Raw genomic sequence first — 16,941 nt, 5'->3', positions numbered from 1 at the left:
CTGCAAGTGTGGTCGTTGCTGGTAAAAGATGATTTTGTTATTAGCTCTAAAAGGTCAAGGATGTGTCACCATCGTGTAGACAACCTATTCACAAGCCCCCTTTGAGTAAGAGGAGCTCAGACGAACTAAAAACACTCACTGCGTAGAAGCAGAAGCAGAGTCGCTGCAGCCGGGGTATGTTGGCTTTTAAGAAATATGTATTATTATTAGATTTAAAACACATCTGACTGTTAAAATTGTAGATATGTTCTAACTTGTACAGTATGGGGAGGAAGTCTGTGCTTGTGGGTATCTGTTGTTTATTCTGATCTGTTAAAATAACAATTATTTTTCTTGTTTGTTTATATAAACCTTTGTAACCCCAGGGCTAAAATGACTTTAATACGACAGGAGGTGTTGCTATATATTGTGTCTAATCCTTCTCCTCCTCTTCATACGTTATTGTTGCACATTTACGTGTCTCGCATTGTAACGCTCGACCTGCTGTTCCACCCCCTGATCCACTCACCTTAAAAACCTTTGAGAGGATGAGGTGTGCACAACTTTTGAAAATAACTTTGGTTGAGAAGGAGGATTTAAAAACATCCTCTTAGACTTTAGTACAAACCTAAATATATATGACAATGTATGATAAGTGTGGGGAAAACACCCAATATAAAACCTTGTATTGTTCTACGTGTTTAAACGTGTTTTAGTGGACAGCTTTTATCATGCTTATAGTATGCGGATATTTAACATGCATGAGGAGGTATCAGACACTTACATGTATCCGCTTTTTAGGAGTTGCTTCATAGTTTTTAAAAAGGATCTCTTAGGACTCCGTTTTTAAATGCATTTGGATATGAAAACTCGTATCTTTTAAGTCTCAAATAACTTAAATCAGGCAGCAATGTGTTCTGTGTAAGTGTCCGCCTTTTTTTAAATAGTCTGGTTCAACAGGTTCATTTGGCTGCAGCTCACTGGCTTTCATCTTCACTTCTCATTACTTTTTTGGACTAAATCGATTTTTTAAATAATTATAACAACCAATATTTCATTAAAGGGGTTCCAACAACTTGACGAACCAAATAAAAACCAAGTAAAATCATTATATATTTAACAAACTGAAGTAAAGACAGATTGAATCATCTGACAGCCGGCAGCCCTAATCAGTCGATCATTTTCAGCAGTGTCTTTATTTTCTCAACCCTTCGCACCACAGGGACCTGTTCATCTAGCTTTGTTAAATGTGCAGCGACTGGAATCAGAGTGTGGCAGGTCGACATCATTTCTAGAAAAATAGCTGAAAGTGATTTCAAGGAAATTTCTACTTAAAATCAGACATGCAACCAATACTTTTACACGAGTGTTTAGATAAAGAAACTGTGGGTGTGCTCACACTTTCAGGTGACGGATGAAACACCTTTTTGTGATCAGAAAACATTGATAAGTCACTTCAAAATAACAGCATTCAATTCAGCAACTTTAGGTATTTTCTGATAACAATTCATTTGTTAAAACTACATTTGATAGATTCATATGGAGGATAAACAAGCCGGCAGTCACACTTGCTCGGATTATTATTTAAAAAATTCACTTTTTAAAATTATTTAGTAGACTAACTTTTATCACAGTACATTTAACTCTCATATGCCCATAAATAAATAAATAAATAAATAATAATAATAATAATCTACACTGCATTCAAATTCTGCACCCCCCCCCCCCCTTTTTTCTAACCCTAACCCTTTTTTTCGTTTTTTGTTTTATTCTCTGTCAAAGCGTCATTGAGTTTTTAGAAAAGCGCTATAGACAGTACAGTAAGTGTCATGTATTATACAACAACAACAATAATAATAATAATAATGGGAGTTTCCCATCCTGCAGCTGTCCCCAGTTTTAGTTGTTATTCAAACAGTTGGATTTCGGTAGATCATTTGACCAATATTAATGTTGATTGAGCCGAGTCCTACAATTAGATTTGAAACATTAAGTATTTATTAGATGGTTGTATTTCTGTAATGACGACAGTGAAAATTCATCAACCATTAAAACCCATCAGTGTCATTCCTGCTGCGGTGACGGGGGAGCGGACCAGAGGAGGCGATTCCCCACCCACTCCCTTTGGTTCTTCCTGTGCACTTACGGTAATATCACACTCCCTTTTCGAAATCACTGAACATCTCCTCGTTCCAGCTCGACAAGTGCTTCTGAAATAACGAAGCATTTTATGTTCATGTATGCAGAATTAGTCTAACAAATAAACTATCATGCAATATGACAGATACGTGAACCGATTGCATTTTTACCTCGCACCCACTCAACCCCGACATGCAAACCGGTCCCGAAGAGGAGACCGCAGGAAGTCATAACACTGCAGGTGGGAGGAGGAAGTGAACGACATCATCATTTGTAATTAATTTGACAACACAACCGCTGTATAAAGTAATATGTTTTACCTCGCGCTGTTAGCTCTCAACGTCTCAACTGTAGGAAACAGAAAAGACAGATGATTAATATTCATTTGAAATCAACAACACACACACACACACACACACACACACACACACACACACACACACACACACACACACACACACACACACACACACACACACACACACACACACACACACACACACACACACACACACACACACACACACACACACACACACGTATACATCCCTTCAGGGGACATTACATTAACTTACATGCATTTCCTGGAGACTTATCCTAACCCTAACCCAGTCTTCACCCTACAATGAATGATTCCTCTTATGGGGACTTCCATTATGTCCCCATAAGGGAGGCGAGTCCCCACACTTGACTGTGTAAACAGATTATACACACACACACACACACACACCATATTTTTGTAAATATTACAGCAACAGACATACATTTTTGTTTATTTTATACAGTGTCAAGGCATGGTAATCACACCCTGCACTACTAAGTGAATCAGAATCCCTTTATTAGTCCCATAGAGGGGAAATTGACGTTGTTACAGCAGAAAAAGAGCCACAGACAGCTTAATGTTACATATGTTACATAAATAAAAAAGTTATAATATAATAAAAAAATATAATACTAATAAAAAGTTACACAATTTACAAAATACACATCCTGTAACAGTTCTTAGGATTTAGCAGCCAGTATAATACTTGAGTCAAAACAAAACATAATGTGCAATGATAGCAGGGGTTATGAGAGTTCGATACAGTACAAAAACACTTACCAATAAACAAGAAATGATTTGACCTATAGGTCCAGGTGTCCTGAATAAATGATATAAGAAACGTAACACTTACAGTATTAACTCACAACAATACTCACCTCATGAATATTCTAGTAGCCGGTCTATTTGTCACCGGGATTGAGATCTGTTGAAACTAAAGAGAAGTCTATAAAACCTGTAATACCATTTTATTTTACGACAAAATATATTTATTAGCGGAAATAATTTTACTTCAGAGGTTTTATCTGTTGTAGTAAACAAATCTGTTTTATATCAGGCGCAGTGCAAAATTCCAAATGGGAACCTCGCAAAGTAAAGTCATTTAGTTCCTTGACAAAAAACTAAATGTTATACTCATAAATGAATGACTAATCTTATAGAACATTAACATAATAAACCAAAAATCTATATACAAATTGTGAGAGGGGGTTCTTGTACATTTACCGCATTTATCCGGGAGCACGGTAGTTTTTTTCCCCTTAAATATACGACTTAATTCTGTGAATATTACTCCCCTCTCCTTGCTTCGTAATTAATACTTTCTTACCTACAAAGGCACTGTAACTTGAATTCATGTATCTTTGCTTTTAAATGAGTGTTTTTAAATGCCATTTCATTATATGCTCTTAATGTCTTTCATTTGCGTAAAGCACTTTGAATTGCCTTGTGTTGAAATGTGCTGTATAAATAAACTTGCCTTACCTAATACACCGTTGAGGTAAATAGCCTACAGACCTTTGAAGGGAAAAATAATAAAACACAGAGGAATTAACTCGAGGAATAAGAACAAGACCTTAGGAACACTACAGACACTTCCAACAAACCATTATGAATAAAGTGGTTCATAACGTGCGACTGAAAAGAAAACGCTTCTCAGATTTTAAGTGGAAAACTTAAGAGAAATTCAGTTATACAATGTTGCAACGCAGCGGTTCACTGTGTTGCGACAGAAACTGTTCTTACCCCCCCCCCCCCACACCCCGTGTGTCTGCAGCCTCACATCAGTCACAGTTTTCTCTGCGTTTAACGCTCTGGCTGACCACAAAGCGACTCTCACTGTGAACATGTTTGCACCCTGACCGAGAGCTGTACTCATCACAGAAAACAGGCCTCACATCAGACACGTTTCACTCAATTCAGAGAGAACAAGATCGAGCTCTCAGATGCACATGAGACCACGTACTGAAAGTTCGCAAAAGTGTTTTAAAGCTGCTTTACTTTAAAATAATTAGACCTGTAGACATGGCGTCTTAGCCTACAGTGGCTTTTTTTAATATACAGAATTAGTTTTTATACAATATCCTGAAAATGATTGCTCAACTTTTCTCTTTTATCAAGTGACTTTGAACCTGTGCCTTTTTGATGCCATGAAAGATTACATTCAATAACTTTGTTTTAGCGTGTGGAGAGATAAACAGCTAATAACTTAAAGACAGAAGAACACGTTGGTCAGGATTACACGAGACAACATCTAGTTCTACTTTATAATAAGCCAACAATTTCCTATAATGCTAATGTTCAGGTTCATATACTTGTATTGTGTGCCTCTCATGTGACATGTTTAAATGCTTAACCCTCCTGTTGTCTTCGGGTCAAATCTGACCGATGTACTACTTTCATCAATCATAACTTTTTAGTTTTAGATTCGATTGCATTAAGGCTTTATGATATCCTTCACAGTAGACATTTGAACATATCAAATTGCCGATCACCACTTTCATTGAATTTTGGATGATTTAGTCAACTTTGAAACACCCATGGTGTTCCCGGTCAAAAATGACCGCCATAAAGAAAAGGAACACACACACACACCCACACATACTCTAGATGTGTCCCCCCCCTTGTGTGCCCAATCCCCCCATGTGAATCACACCACACACACACACACACACACACACACACACACACACACACACACACACACACACACACACACACACACACACACACACACACACACACACACCACACACACACACACACACACACACACACACACACACACACACACACACACCACACACACACACAACACACACACACACCACACACACACACACACACACACACATTTGACACATTTCCCGCTCTCATGTGCCCATCCCCCCACATGGATCACACCTGGCACACGCATTACATGTTCAGTGTCTATTCTTTGTATATTAAATATTTACAGTTTGAAAGGGTGTTAAATGACATTTGGTGATGATTAATGGTTTTTGTGTTAATGTAATAGCAGTTAAAACAGGACCGGCCAAATTTGACCGTGAACACCAAAGTAAGGGGGGGGGGGGGGGAAACGAAGACAATAGGAGGTTAAGAGAAACTCCCTCTGGAGAGCACAAAACCTATATAACACATTACAGCAAATGGAAAACCCCCCAAAGCATGATATGGCCCCTTTAAAGGTTTCACATGTTTAACTAATCGTTTAAAGGTTGTTGTGTTTTTTTTTTAAATGCCTTAGGTTGGCCTCTCCTCTCCTCCAGCATTTTATCTTTTTATTCTTTTAAGCTCAACTTCTCAGAAAGACATTTCCAAGTTGTTGGTGTTAATAAACTCTTATACTGTATATGAGTGTATTTTGATACACTACCAGACACTAGGATGTTTTCAGAAAGTATAATCATCAATAAATGGACAACTGGGAACAATAAAGTTTAAATCTCTCAACAAAATGGAGCTGAAAAGACAGAGTAAGTGAAATGCTGGTGGAGGATCAAGTCAATGTTTTGCCACTTAGTAACCCAAAAAATGGTCTTGTTAATGTCTTAAAATTATTCTATAAAACACTATCAAATTATGTTAACCATTAAATACAAATAACCCTTAACAAAGTCATACGGAAAAACATTTGGTCTACATTGATGCATTCTATCTTTGCACACATTTTCATTCTGACCCAGGCTTATTCACACATGCACATGCTAACAGGCACACATGACCACAAACAAACACACGCACACACACACACAGATTATCAGATTATCAGGGGTTCCTTGATGGCAGCCAGAAGAGGAAAGTTCTTCAGAATTTGAAATCTACCTGAGGACATTTTCCCTTCTGCATGTGCATCACAGAAGACCGTCCTGATAAGAGGGGAGTGTGAGGTGATGCACCTCTCAACCCACCCACCTTTTCCCTTTAGTCAAACAGAGAGAGAGGAGACGAAAGGGGTTTTCTCTCTCTATCTCACTTCCTCCCCGTGTACAGAGTGTGTGTGGAGTGAACGTGTGCACCAACACTGACGCGGCAAACTTTGTGAGCGTTGTGTTCACTGACTAACAGGTGATGATTTCTGAATTTCCAAAATGTGTAATAGTAATGCATCTAGGAGGAGATGACCGGTATCCTAAAACTATTCTGTGATATTTCCATTCAATGCATTTCATTTAACCCTAAAACACAGATAGGATTTCATGATGTTATTTCTATTTTCTCTGCAGCAATTGTATCATTGTAACATTTCAGCAGTGACACCCCCAAGACATTTTAATGTGAAAACGTTGGCAATAAAACGGTTTCTGATTATTTGGTTTCAAACTTCTATAGCTGCAAGAAGCAACGACACACATTGGCTAAGTTAGAGAGGCAAAGCTGTGAAGAATACTGTCAGGAGTTTACAGTTTGACACACTGTGCTTCAACCAAAATCCACAGCTAAGCAGTAAGGGAAAACCAAAAGCAAAAACAGTTGCCCTATATGTTTGTAAAGTGACATTTGCAGAAACAAGAACCAAAACTAGAGGGGTTTATTACTGTACACTGATTTCTTGAACATCAGAAACATGTCTTACTCCTACTGTTCTGGTACTGTAAATAGATGCTCTCTCTCAGTTTGCGTACTCCTGTACTTACATTTGCTATTTTGAGTGCACCAATGGGGAAATGAGCTACGAGTACCCTGATGGTGCACTCATAACGTTCAAAAAAGTTGAGTGTGGAACGCTGGAAACCTTGTACTCTGCGACCGCCATCTTGCTGTGCCTCTGTTCAAACATTGATGTATAATAAATAAACGTATTATAAAGAGAACTGGGTACAGAGCAAGAGGGGGGGGGGGGGGGGCACTGTTCATTCCTGAGAGAGCTGCTCAGTGGTGCGTGAAGCCAAACTGGACCGACACTCACAAATCCCTGAATCATCCATCGGAAAGCTTTCCCCCACTGGGCCGGAGGAGAATGTTCACTTTAGTTTTCCTTAAGTCTCGCCTTCAGTCTGATGCGTCAAGTCCGCTTGGGCCCAAAAAGATCTCACTGACTTCCATTGGGGAAGAGACGTCTGTAGATCAACTCCCCAGGACAGACACTTGATTAGCCCATTTTTAAATCATTAGGTCCTTAAGTCGTAAAACGGCTAAAACCAGAATCCAGTTTTTTTTTTTTTGAGTCAATGGGATCAAGTATTTTTGGGTCCAAACAAACGACGTACCACCGTTTGGCCACTATGAACGTTTGCTTCAACACTCGCTTCCTGGGGGCTTTGACCAGCCGCAATTGGGGTTACTAGGTCAAAACGGTGATTTAAAAATGTTAAAGCGCGTACCGTTATACTTGTGTCGAAAGCAGCCTGTGTTCATTTCTATTGGGTCAATTGAGCTGTCTGTAATGTAACTTTTTTACTAACTCAAAGTAGATAAATAATGCATTCATCAAGATTTCTCCATTGTAACATGGTTTCATTTGATGTTGGATTGAATCTGGTGGTTCTCTGTGGTTTAATTAGAGTTTTATTGTGAAATTGGTTTCAAACTGTCACTGACTAGATAGAAACAGCATTTCCTAAACAGCATTTCATCCAACTTGATAACACAATCGTTTTTGCATACCCCTCACTTCTCCTTCTGGTTGAACATCAATACTTAAAAGTGTTTCCTGTTGTTGAAGCATGTTGTGCCCTGATGCAATGAACACATTCAGGTTATCAATACCACACCTACGAACACGACCTATGACACGGTACAGTTGTGGCTCCACTGATTCAAAATGAAAATGGGAAGTGCCGTCTTCCTGTAGTTTCCTGTCGGGTGCGCTCAAACATCTTTACATTCACACACATGCATCTTTAGGCCCCACGCACGCGCGGCTTGACGCCACTTTCGTATCACGTAGTGGTGACTGCCAGTGGAAAAGAAAAAGTCATTACTCACACAGCAGTTTCTGCAGCTTTCCAAGTCTCTGCGAGTGGTTTTCCTGTGTCCTCAGGGATAAGTATAAAAAGGTAAGCAACACAACTATTTGCATTTCCAGCAAATCTTTTGAAAAGCTTCTTTGGGTGATCTGGTGCCGTCTGCTCAAACTGAAAATATGAAGTTGGTTGTTTTTTGCCTTTTTGCAGTCTTCTGCAGTTCTTTGGCCAGGACAGTGCCTACAGTTAGATTATTAAGAGAAGCCATACACCTCTTGGATGACTTGAAAGACAAGGTGGAGGTAGGTTCGTCTACATTTACTTTATTTTCCAACTTTGACCATTTTTGGTTTTCTTTACTAAGTACTATGTTTGTTTTGTGTCCTACAGCTTAATACGCAGATGCTGAATACTCTACCGCAGAACATTGAGGTAAGACAAACTAACTTATTATTATTGTGGACAGTACGGTCAACGCCACTATTAGTATTTGTGGTTGCTTACTCACTGTTGTTATTCTCCCACCTGCTGTTTGGTGTGTGCCGGCTGCTGTAGGAGTTATGACATGATGTGTGAAATCACACAATGTGTCTCGATGTGAAGTCAAAGGCTTAAAAAAAAGATATTGATTTGTTTTAGTTCACTTTTGAATTAAATACATTATTTATACTCTACGTTACAGGCAACAGTCAGATATACACAGTGGTGGAAGAAGTACTCAGATGTTTTACTTAATTAAAAGTAGAAATACTACAGTGTAAAAATACTGTTTTACAAGTCCTGCATTCAAAATATAATTTACGCAAGGTACCAAAAATATATATTTTTTTACAATTTTGTAATCTTATCAAATTACTAGATCACAGCTGGAAAACGTGGATCGAATTTGATGACTTTATATACTGCTGCTTAACTATCTTAACCTATAATTATACATTATAGTTTAATTATAAGTATATTTAAACGTGTTAACTCAATCTGTAAAGTAACTAGAAGTACAATATTGGCTTCAAAATTGTAGTGGAGTAGAAGTATATATACATTACATGACTGAGTATATTGCACACGAGTATGAGCTGCAGAAAACGTAACCTACAACTTATCTACACTATTTTGTAGATTTAATTGAAATCCAAGTATTTACTTTTAAATCAAGACATTTTTGCTTTTTGAAAAACATCAAATGAGTATTATTAATAGCAGTACAAATGTATTGTTTCGTGAGTTAAATGGTCATAAAACATAGAAGGAAAATAAACGTGAACAAACTAGTCACTTTGCATTTTGGGGGAAGTGGATCCACCTGCATTCAATCATCCATTTAAAATATTGTGAAATCCCATTTACTGCAAACCCTATATTTTGAAGATGCATCAAAACAATCCCACAACACATTTTGATTGTGTGTACTTCAGATAAAAGCTGTTACTTGTAAATTGAGAGCAGCCCTCCTTCGGATCAGTGAGTGAGTCAGGTCGAGAGTTGCTCAGTGTTTTCTCACAGCTTCCGTTACTCTCATGTGAAATGTGATGAGTAATCAGACTCAACTAGCCATGACACTTCCTCACCAAACTTTCTCTAGCGTGCTACAAAACAATTGACTCAATCGTCAAACAAAAAAGGGAAAAATAGAGCAAATGACGGCTAATCTTAAACCACAAATGATAAGGAAACGCAGAGTGGGTGTGAAGCAACAAAACCGTTTTTTTTTTTACTATTCTAGAAAAACAACGACTGCACCAGATGTTGTGAAACCACCACCATAGAGAAGTGTACATTAAATAGCAGTAACAACGTTTAAGTCAGAAGTTCCTTACGGTTCCTCTTCAGATCTCCTCCTGAGATAATAACTTACTTAATTAGCAGACACACTCATCTAAAACCAGGACATCACATCAGACACCGTTTTAAAGCAGAAACAAACTGTTGTTTTACAAAATAAGTGTCCTATTATCAACACCTTAAAAGATTACAAGAGGGAAACTGTAAAGACAAAAACATCCATATATCTTTCAGGAACAGAAACAGATTTTTTTGTATTATTTGAGTTGGTTAAGTTTCAGTTGAGGTAAAAGCGTTATGCATGTATCTGTTTGGAAAGTGCACCGATGGAGTCATGACATGAAACCAGAAACAAAAGCTTACTTGGAAATGTTTTGATGGAAGTTATGGCAAGATTTTCCCCTCACATGAATGCATGAAGAAGTGTATAATACTAAAACATCACCTCTAGAAACTAAAAAAGATATACTTGTAGTACAAACTACTACTTTTGAAGCTCGAGCCTATTTTTTACGATTTATTTGTAATATTTGACGGTGCAATTTTCCAGTTTTGGCTTTGATTTAAGCTCAAACTAAATCAAACATAAATACTACCTAAAAGTATCTTGTCATTAGTATGGATTCTCGCTTTTTATGGTACTACTGTTTACAATTGTTCATATAATAAATAACCTGGCTTATGATTTTACAAGTGGCCACATTGGACACTAATATATGCTCGAACGGGATTTATTTTGTATTCACCGATTTATTTTCCCCCCCTCTCTCCAACAGAACAGCTGCTGTCCGTTGAAATGCTTCCAGGATAATCTGAAGAGTCATTTCAACAGCAAAGACATACATAAACTGTCCAAGAGCCTCAATAGTGCCATCACTGTAAGTAAACTGGCATGAGGAGAAAGATATAAGAATAATAATAATAATATGTGTCAATGCAACATTTGCAGTAAAGTCCACTTTTATAACTATTGTATTTATTTGATCTATTTCAGGCGACACATCTTTGCTCCTCTGGAAACGATACAATGGTAAGAGATCATGCTATCGATGTTTTCTCCTGGTTGCTGATGTTTTAGTGATTTAAAGTCGGGTGTTGGATGGTACAGTAAGTTAATTGTTCCTGTGTTTCCCTTTAGCTCCAATGCACAGACTGTGACTCGCATCCGAGGGAAGATGCAGGGACATTCTTCAACCGACTGGAGTCTTTTGTTCAAAAGGTAAGGGCATTTTCTTTCTTTTATCAGAACATTTATTTCAATTTATCCTAAGGAAAAGGTGGCTGGAAATCTGTAGCATTTTTGTAGCAAAGATGTGAATATGAGTGGGGTAATAATTCAATATTTCTTTCCCTCTTCAGGCCATAAGCAGACTGATCGAGTGAGAAGAGCTGGAGATCTTCTTGTGACCGAGGACAAAGACACTACACAGAAAAGATTCTCACATGTTAAAGCCTTCTTAATATTTAATTTATTTAATATTTATTTAAATAGTGTTAGTGTTGAACCTACTTTGAAGATTGTATTCTCAGGGAAGCTGCTTTGCCGCCACCTAGTGGTCATGGCAGTTTGTATTTCACCGAAAGTGAAAGTTTATTTATATGCGTAGTTCTCAAAGAATGTTAACTATATGAAGTTTCTACTATGTACGAACTGCAGGGTTTTTTATTTAACAAAGTGTACCATTTGAAAATAATAAATTAATTACAATACAGAGGTTGTTTTTTGCTTGGTTTATTTGTAAGACGTCATTTATAAGTATGTTTCACTGCTGTTTGAAAAGCTTTGGGAAAGTGTTTGACACTCGTTTTTAGGGATGTAAACTGTAGTTTTGAAGAGGCCCTACTATGCTTTAGGGGTCTTCCCTTTCCTGTACTGTGTTATAGAATATAGGTTTTTTATACATGTACTGTAAATGGTCTGCAAAGCAGGGTATATGCAGGAATCCTGAAGTCAAATGTAAGACCTTTTAAGACCTTTTTTAAGACCCTTTGCATACATTTTAAGACCTCATCGCCACTTAGAGTTTTAACCGGTTACATTGGCGACACACTTTACCTCATATTGACTATATACAGTATTGATTGTCCTTCCTCCTTATCTTCCAACCATTTGGACGCAGACTTGCATTTCCCCATAACGATGTTGTTTAACAACCGGCGTAAACGGACCTTCGCGCGCTATCAAGCAGTGAGCGTGCGATGTCCTGTTCAGATGACGTCAAATCCAACGGGATGCCATAAATAAACTACACAGAATCACACTACACACCTACGCAATGATTACATTCAGGCAGACTGTAGAATACAACCTCTTTGGACAATTTATATACTTATTGAAAACAAGCTACAAAATGTAATACCTTGGAAAATACTGTTTAATACTTTTTAATAGCCTTCATTTTTGCTAAATTGATTTATCAACTTTTAATACTTTTTAAGACCCCGCGGACACCCTGGCAAAGGCTAAAACCCCTGTGTTCCCTTTATGTTAGGAAAATATCACTCGTCACCGGCATGATCTTCAATATCAGGATCCATGTACTTCTGATCCTCTCCAGAATGGAAGTAGTCATCACATACAGAGCATCAACTAGCTCCTGAACAGTGTCCTTCACATGCTGATATCCAAGAGAGGGAGTTACACAGTCACAAGATGGAGGAATATAAAGCAGTATTCAATGTTTACTTCAGATTAGCTCCACGTCAGAAATGATCATGCTTGTCATATGTCTATCTCCATAGAGGCTGAATCATCATGTTAATCACATAGCTATCATATGCCTAAAACAGTCCTGATGCTCTTCTAGGTAATCATACATCCTGTCATGTACACAGCTTCAGTTGGGATACCTTTGTTATCATGTTACTCTCATATTGAAAGAGGACATTCGGTATTTTCCCAACACCTCCAGAGGGAGTTTCTCTCCCACACACACCTCCTATGGAATCCTTATTTACTTACGGAACATCGTGACATCACTATTTAACACTCACGCCTCTATTGGCTAGCGCTCTGAGACATTGTACTCTAACAAATACAACTTTAAAACGTTCCTTCACTGGGCAAGAACGCTCCAGATCAACTTAAACTCTTTCCCATCTCAACTCATACACCACATACTCTGAACTTAGACAAAAAAGAAGCAAATCAAGGAAAACATCCGGTGTTTCAACTGAACTGAACCTGCATGGAATTCATTATATAGAAAATAAGCTTATCAACAGCCGTACAAAGTGTGGCACCGGACATGGAGTTTCAAACATGAACAAATAAAGTAAACTATCTATCTCACAATAGAGCTGGCCAGCTAACCAATCAGAGCAGACTGGGCTCTGGTTTCAGACAGAGGGTGAAAAGAGGTGCTGCAGCACAGGCAGTATGAGAAAAATAAAGAGCTTTTTGAACATTAAAGCATGGAGACATGTCACAGGAGAGACACTAGATACTAATAAGAACCTTAAAATGAGGATAATATGTCCGCTTTCAGTTTTAATCAGACACACTGTTTTTCATATTCAGCAGTAGGTGGCAATATAAATCCTGTCTGCTGATAGGAACACATGTCCTGAGTTATGAAAATGTTTACACACTTACAAATCAAAGAAGAGGTGCCACCAAGTTCCTATGTGTTGGATTAAAGCAATGCTCAAAAATTGTGTTTAAATTGTTACAAAACTTTAGATGTATGTAATTGTTTAACTGTCGTGTGAGATAAAGTGTCCTACAGTATACCTGCCTTTACTAGTGAGCAAATTCACATTCGGGCCTCATAATAAAACATTGGTTGAAATGTTTTAATCTCCTTCTTAGTTTTTACTGTTTCTTGATTTGCCATAATGTTTGAATAAATTGTCAAAATCACATTCACTTAAAGGTAGGGTAGGTAAGAATGGAGAAACCAGCTCGAGTGCGCTGGAATTTGAAAGTACGCAGCCGGAAAAAAAATCTGCCCCTTCCTTCAGACTTCCTTACAGAGCCCCTCCTCCAACACACACGAACGCGCACATGACCAATGAGGGCACGAGGTAAGTTTGTGCACGAGATGGAAGGCTGACAGGCAGGTAGGCCATCCAGTTATTTTAGCGCCGGCTCAGATGATTGGTCGTGCTTTTTACAGCACCACGGCTTCCACAGATGATATTTTAGTATGTATTTATTGTCAAAGCATTTAATATATTCATTGCTATCGGGATGTTAAGAGCATTCCATGGAATATAACAAAAAGTGTTTCTGAAGTGAATTACCTACCCCACCTTTAAGTGTTTGGCATTAAGTGTCCTTCACTGATTCCTTCTTAATAGTGACATGTGATACAGGCTTCATACCAAGGGATTTAAGGCCCAAATCTAAAGTCATTTCTGATAAAAACTAATTAGATAAAAACTAATACCATTCAGTACTAAGGATAAATCACAAGGCTGAAGAATGTCTTTTATATATCACTCTGAATTGCCATTTCTTACCACTAGAAGGCAGAGCTTCAAGCTTTCAGGCAGTTCATATGTACAATATGTGACCAGCTAGAAACTGAAAAGCAAGAGTTTCAATACAGCTTAAGGAACTGTTTACATTCATTACAAATATGTTGTGATATTGTTGTGCTATGCTCTGTATTCCCATCGGTCTTGTTTATTTAACAATCAGGCTTGTGTCACCCTGAATAAATTATACTCAGGCCCCTTGAGAGGTGAGTTAATATCAAATCCAGATGTCCGTATTCACCTTCAATATTCAGCACTTTAAATCACAAACACCAGGTGGATTTACAATGTGTGAGGTATGGTTAGCTTCTGTGGTGAGAGAACATAACCACAGACACACTTGAACAAGCAACTGTGCAGAAACAAAGAAGCCCCACTACCTCCGACTCTCACAATGACAGGTGCGAGCATGTTTTTCAGCAGGTGTCTTCATACAAACTGCGGACTTCCCAGATGTCAAGGGGGCTTTTTTAAGCAACACAAGCAAACTCATAAACTTTACAGAGACATAGTTCACACCTGCAAACAAAAAAGTCTGTAATTGTTGCAAAGCATGATAAATTGCATCAAGTGATTTTAACAGTGGCGAACAGTGTCTATCACAACTGGACCTTCTGTAGACACACACACACACCCGCATCGCAATTTATCAGTGGATGTTTGCTGGAACTACTTGTAAACAGCGTGTTTCCTGACGGACACACACAGCGTTGAGACCGGTCAGGTAGAGACCGGTCTCAAGTCAGCACCGATGCAGACTCGCTGTTTGAGGGCTTGATAACCCACTCCCCCTCCACACCGCTCCGCACTCGTTGGTTTGGAACAGCACTTAATGTGGCGGACCCTCCGCGCGAACGGAGGGGTAGTGTGTAGGGGTAGGGTGCGTGGTTTGGGATTGGGCCATAGAATACCTTGGTTGAAGGATATTCTTCCCAGAGACCCAGAAAAATATCTTCTTTTCTGACACAAAACCACTGAAATGCGTAGTGCATGGACCGAGAAGGACAAACAAATCAACGTAACACTAATATTACAGATCAACAACACAGATACGATTTTCATTTATTCATTTTATTGATATAATTAAATAGATTTTGTTTGTTTTATCTGAGTGTTCCAGGGTATTCTCTGAATACCTTGAAGGCCTTGACGGTTCGCCACTGGGTTTTAAGGGAGGTGAGCAGCATGTGCTTAAAGGATATCTGTATAGTAAAGCAAAGACGCTAGATGATACACACTGTACAATGCCTTTATTTATTTCCGTAAGATGTATATTTTAATTGGTTACAAATAATTATATTTTGATCTTAGGTTTCTGTGCCAGGTGTTTAAAATGAAGAGCTGTCCAGCCAAATCCTCAGGTATTTGAAAGATTGGAAAATGACATCTCCAAAGTAAAACAGGTTCCAAAATTCAGATTCCAGTCATCGTTCAGACATTTTAATATTAGTAACAATATTGATCCTGCTTATTGTTAGAACAAAAGTCTATGTTTTACAGTCTGGCCGTGCACCCGTAAAATAATAATATTTGTATTTATACTGTGACCTTATGTAGCAAACTACTCCCATATCAATGATTCTGTAAGGGACGTCTGATTTAGGTTTTATGAAATGTTGGTGAGTTATTGTGATTAACAAAGATTCCACCATTATTATGTAACTGTCTGTTTAACATCATGGCAACAAAGTGTACTGGTATGTATGACCAAACAATGAAATTGTGACATTGTTCATGTGTCATTTAATCCCCTAAATTCTGACAAACATTTCCAACTAAACGTCATTATTGTGTGACCAAAAGAATGAGTACCGTAAGGGAGCATATTGCAGAACTGATGCATATTCACTCCAAAAACAGCTTGCTCTGTTTTTTTGTGGAGAATAGATTGTGGAACTATCTTTTTCATAGTTGAAACCAAACCGATGTGTTGCACGGATGAGTATGAGCACACAGCCAAGTAGCTGTGGGTCTGACACCATGAAAGTCACGTTTGAGTAAAGTCCTAGAGGCTTTGTGTGTGTCTTTGTACAGGAGTAAGAATCTTTGAACCGGAGTATGAGCACACAGACAAGCAGTTTGAGTATGTCTCTGTGGCTGTGTGTGTGTCTTTGTACATGTCAAGGGTTAAGAGTGCAGTGGAGTGGTTACAAAATGCGAGAAGTGCAGTTCTACAAAAGCAAAATAGTCTCAAATGTGCCTCAATCTATCTGTCAGCCGTGGTGACCGCAGGTTCATCATCACCACTTCATCATGCTGCCCAAATTTGGACATTTTGTCTCTAGAAACTGCCATGATGAAATCATTTATCACAGACATACAGCATGTAAC

The 16,941-nt window shown here is 38.3% G+C and overlaps 1 long non-coding RNA gene across 1 annotated transcript; it reads right to left on the bottom strand.

Moving 5' to 3' along the window:
• Positions 1 to 2,003: 2,003 nt before the first annotated feature.
• LOC117485267 lies at positions 2,004 to 2,514 on the bottom strand. The gene is made up of 3 exons (XR_004556214.1): positions 2,439 to 2,514; positions 2,289 to 2,353; positions 2,004 to 2,189 (listed from the first exon to the last, which is right to left on the bottom strand). It is a non-coding gene; the product is annotated as an uncharacterized LOC117485267 (long non-coding RNA).
• Positions 2,515 to 16,941: the final 14,427 nt, after the last annotated feature.

Source organism: Trematomus bernacchii, unplaced genomic scaffold, assembly GCF_902827165.1.
Source record: "Trematomus bernacchii unplaced genomic scaffold, fTreBer1.1, whole genome shotgun sequence".
In the NCBI taxonomy this organism is placed as follows: Eukaryota; Metazoa; Chordata; class Actinopteri; order Perciformes; family Nototheniidae; genus Trematomus; species Trematomus bernacchii.
This window is presented reverse-complemented; position numbering and strand designations above follow the sequence as displayed.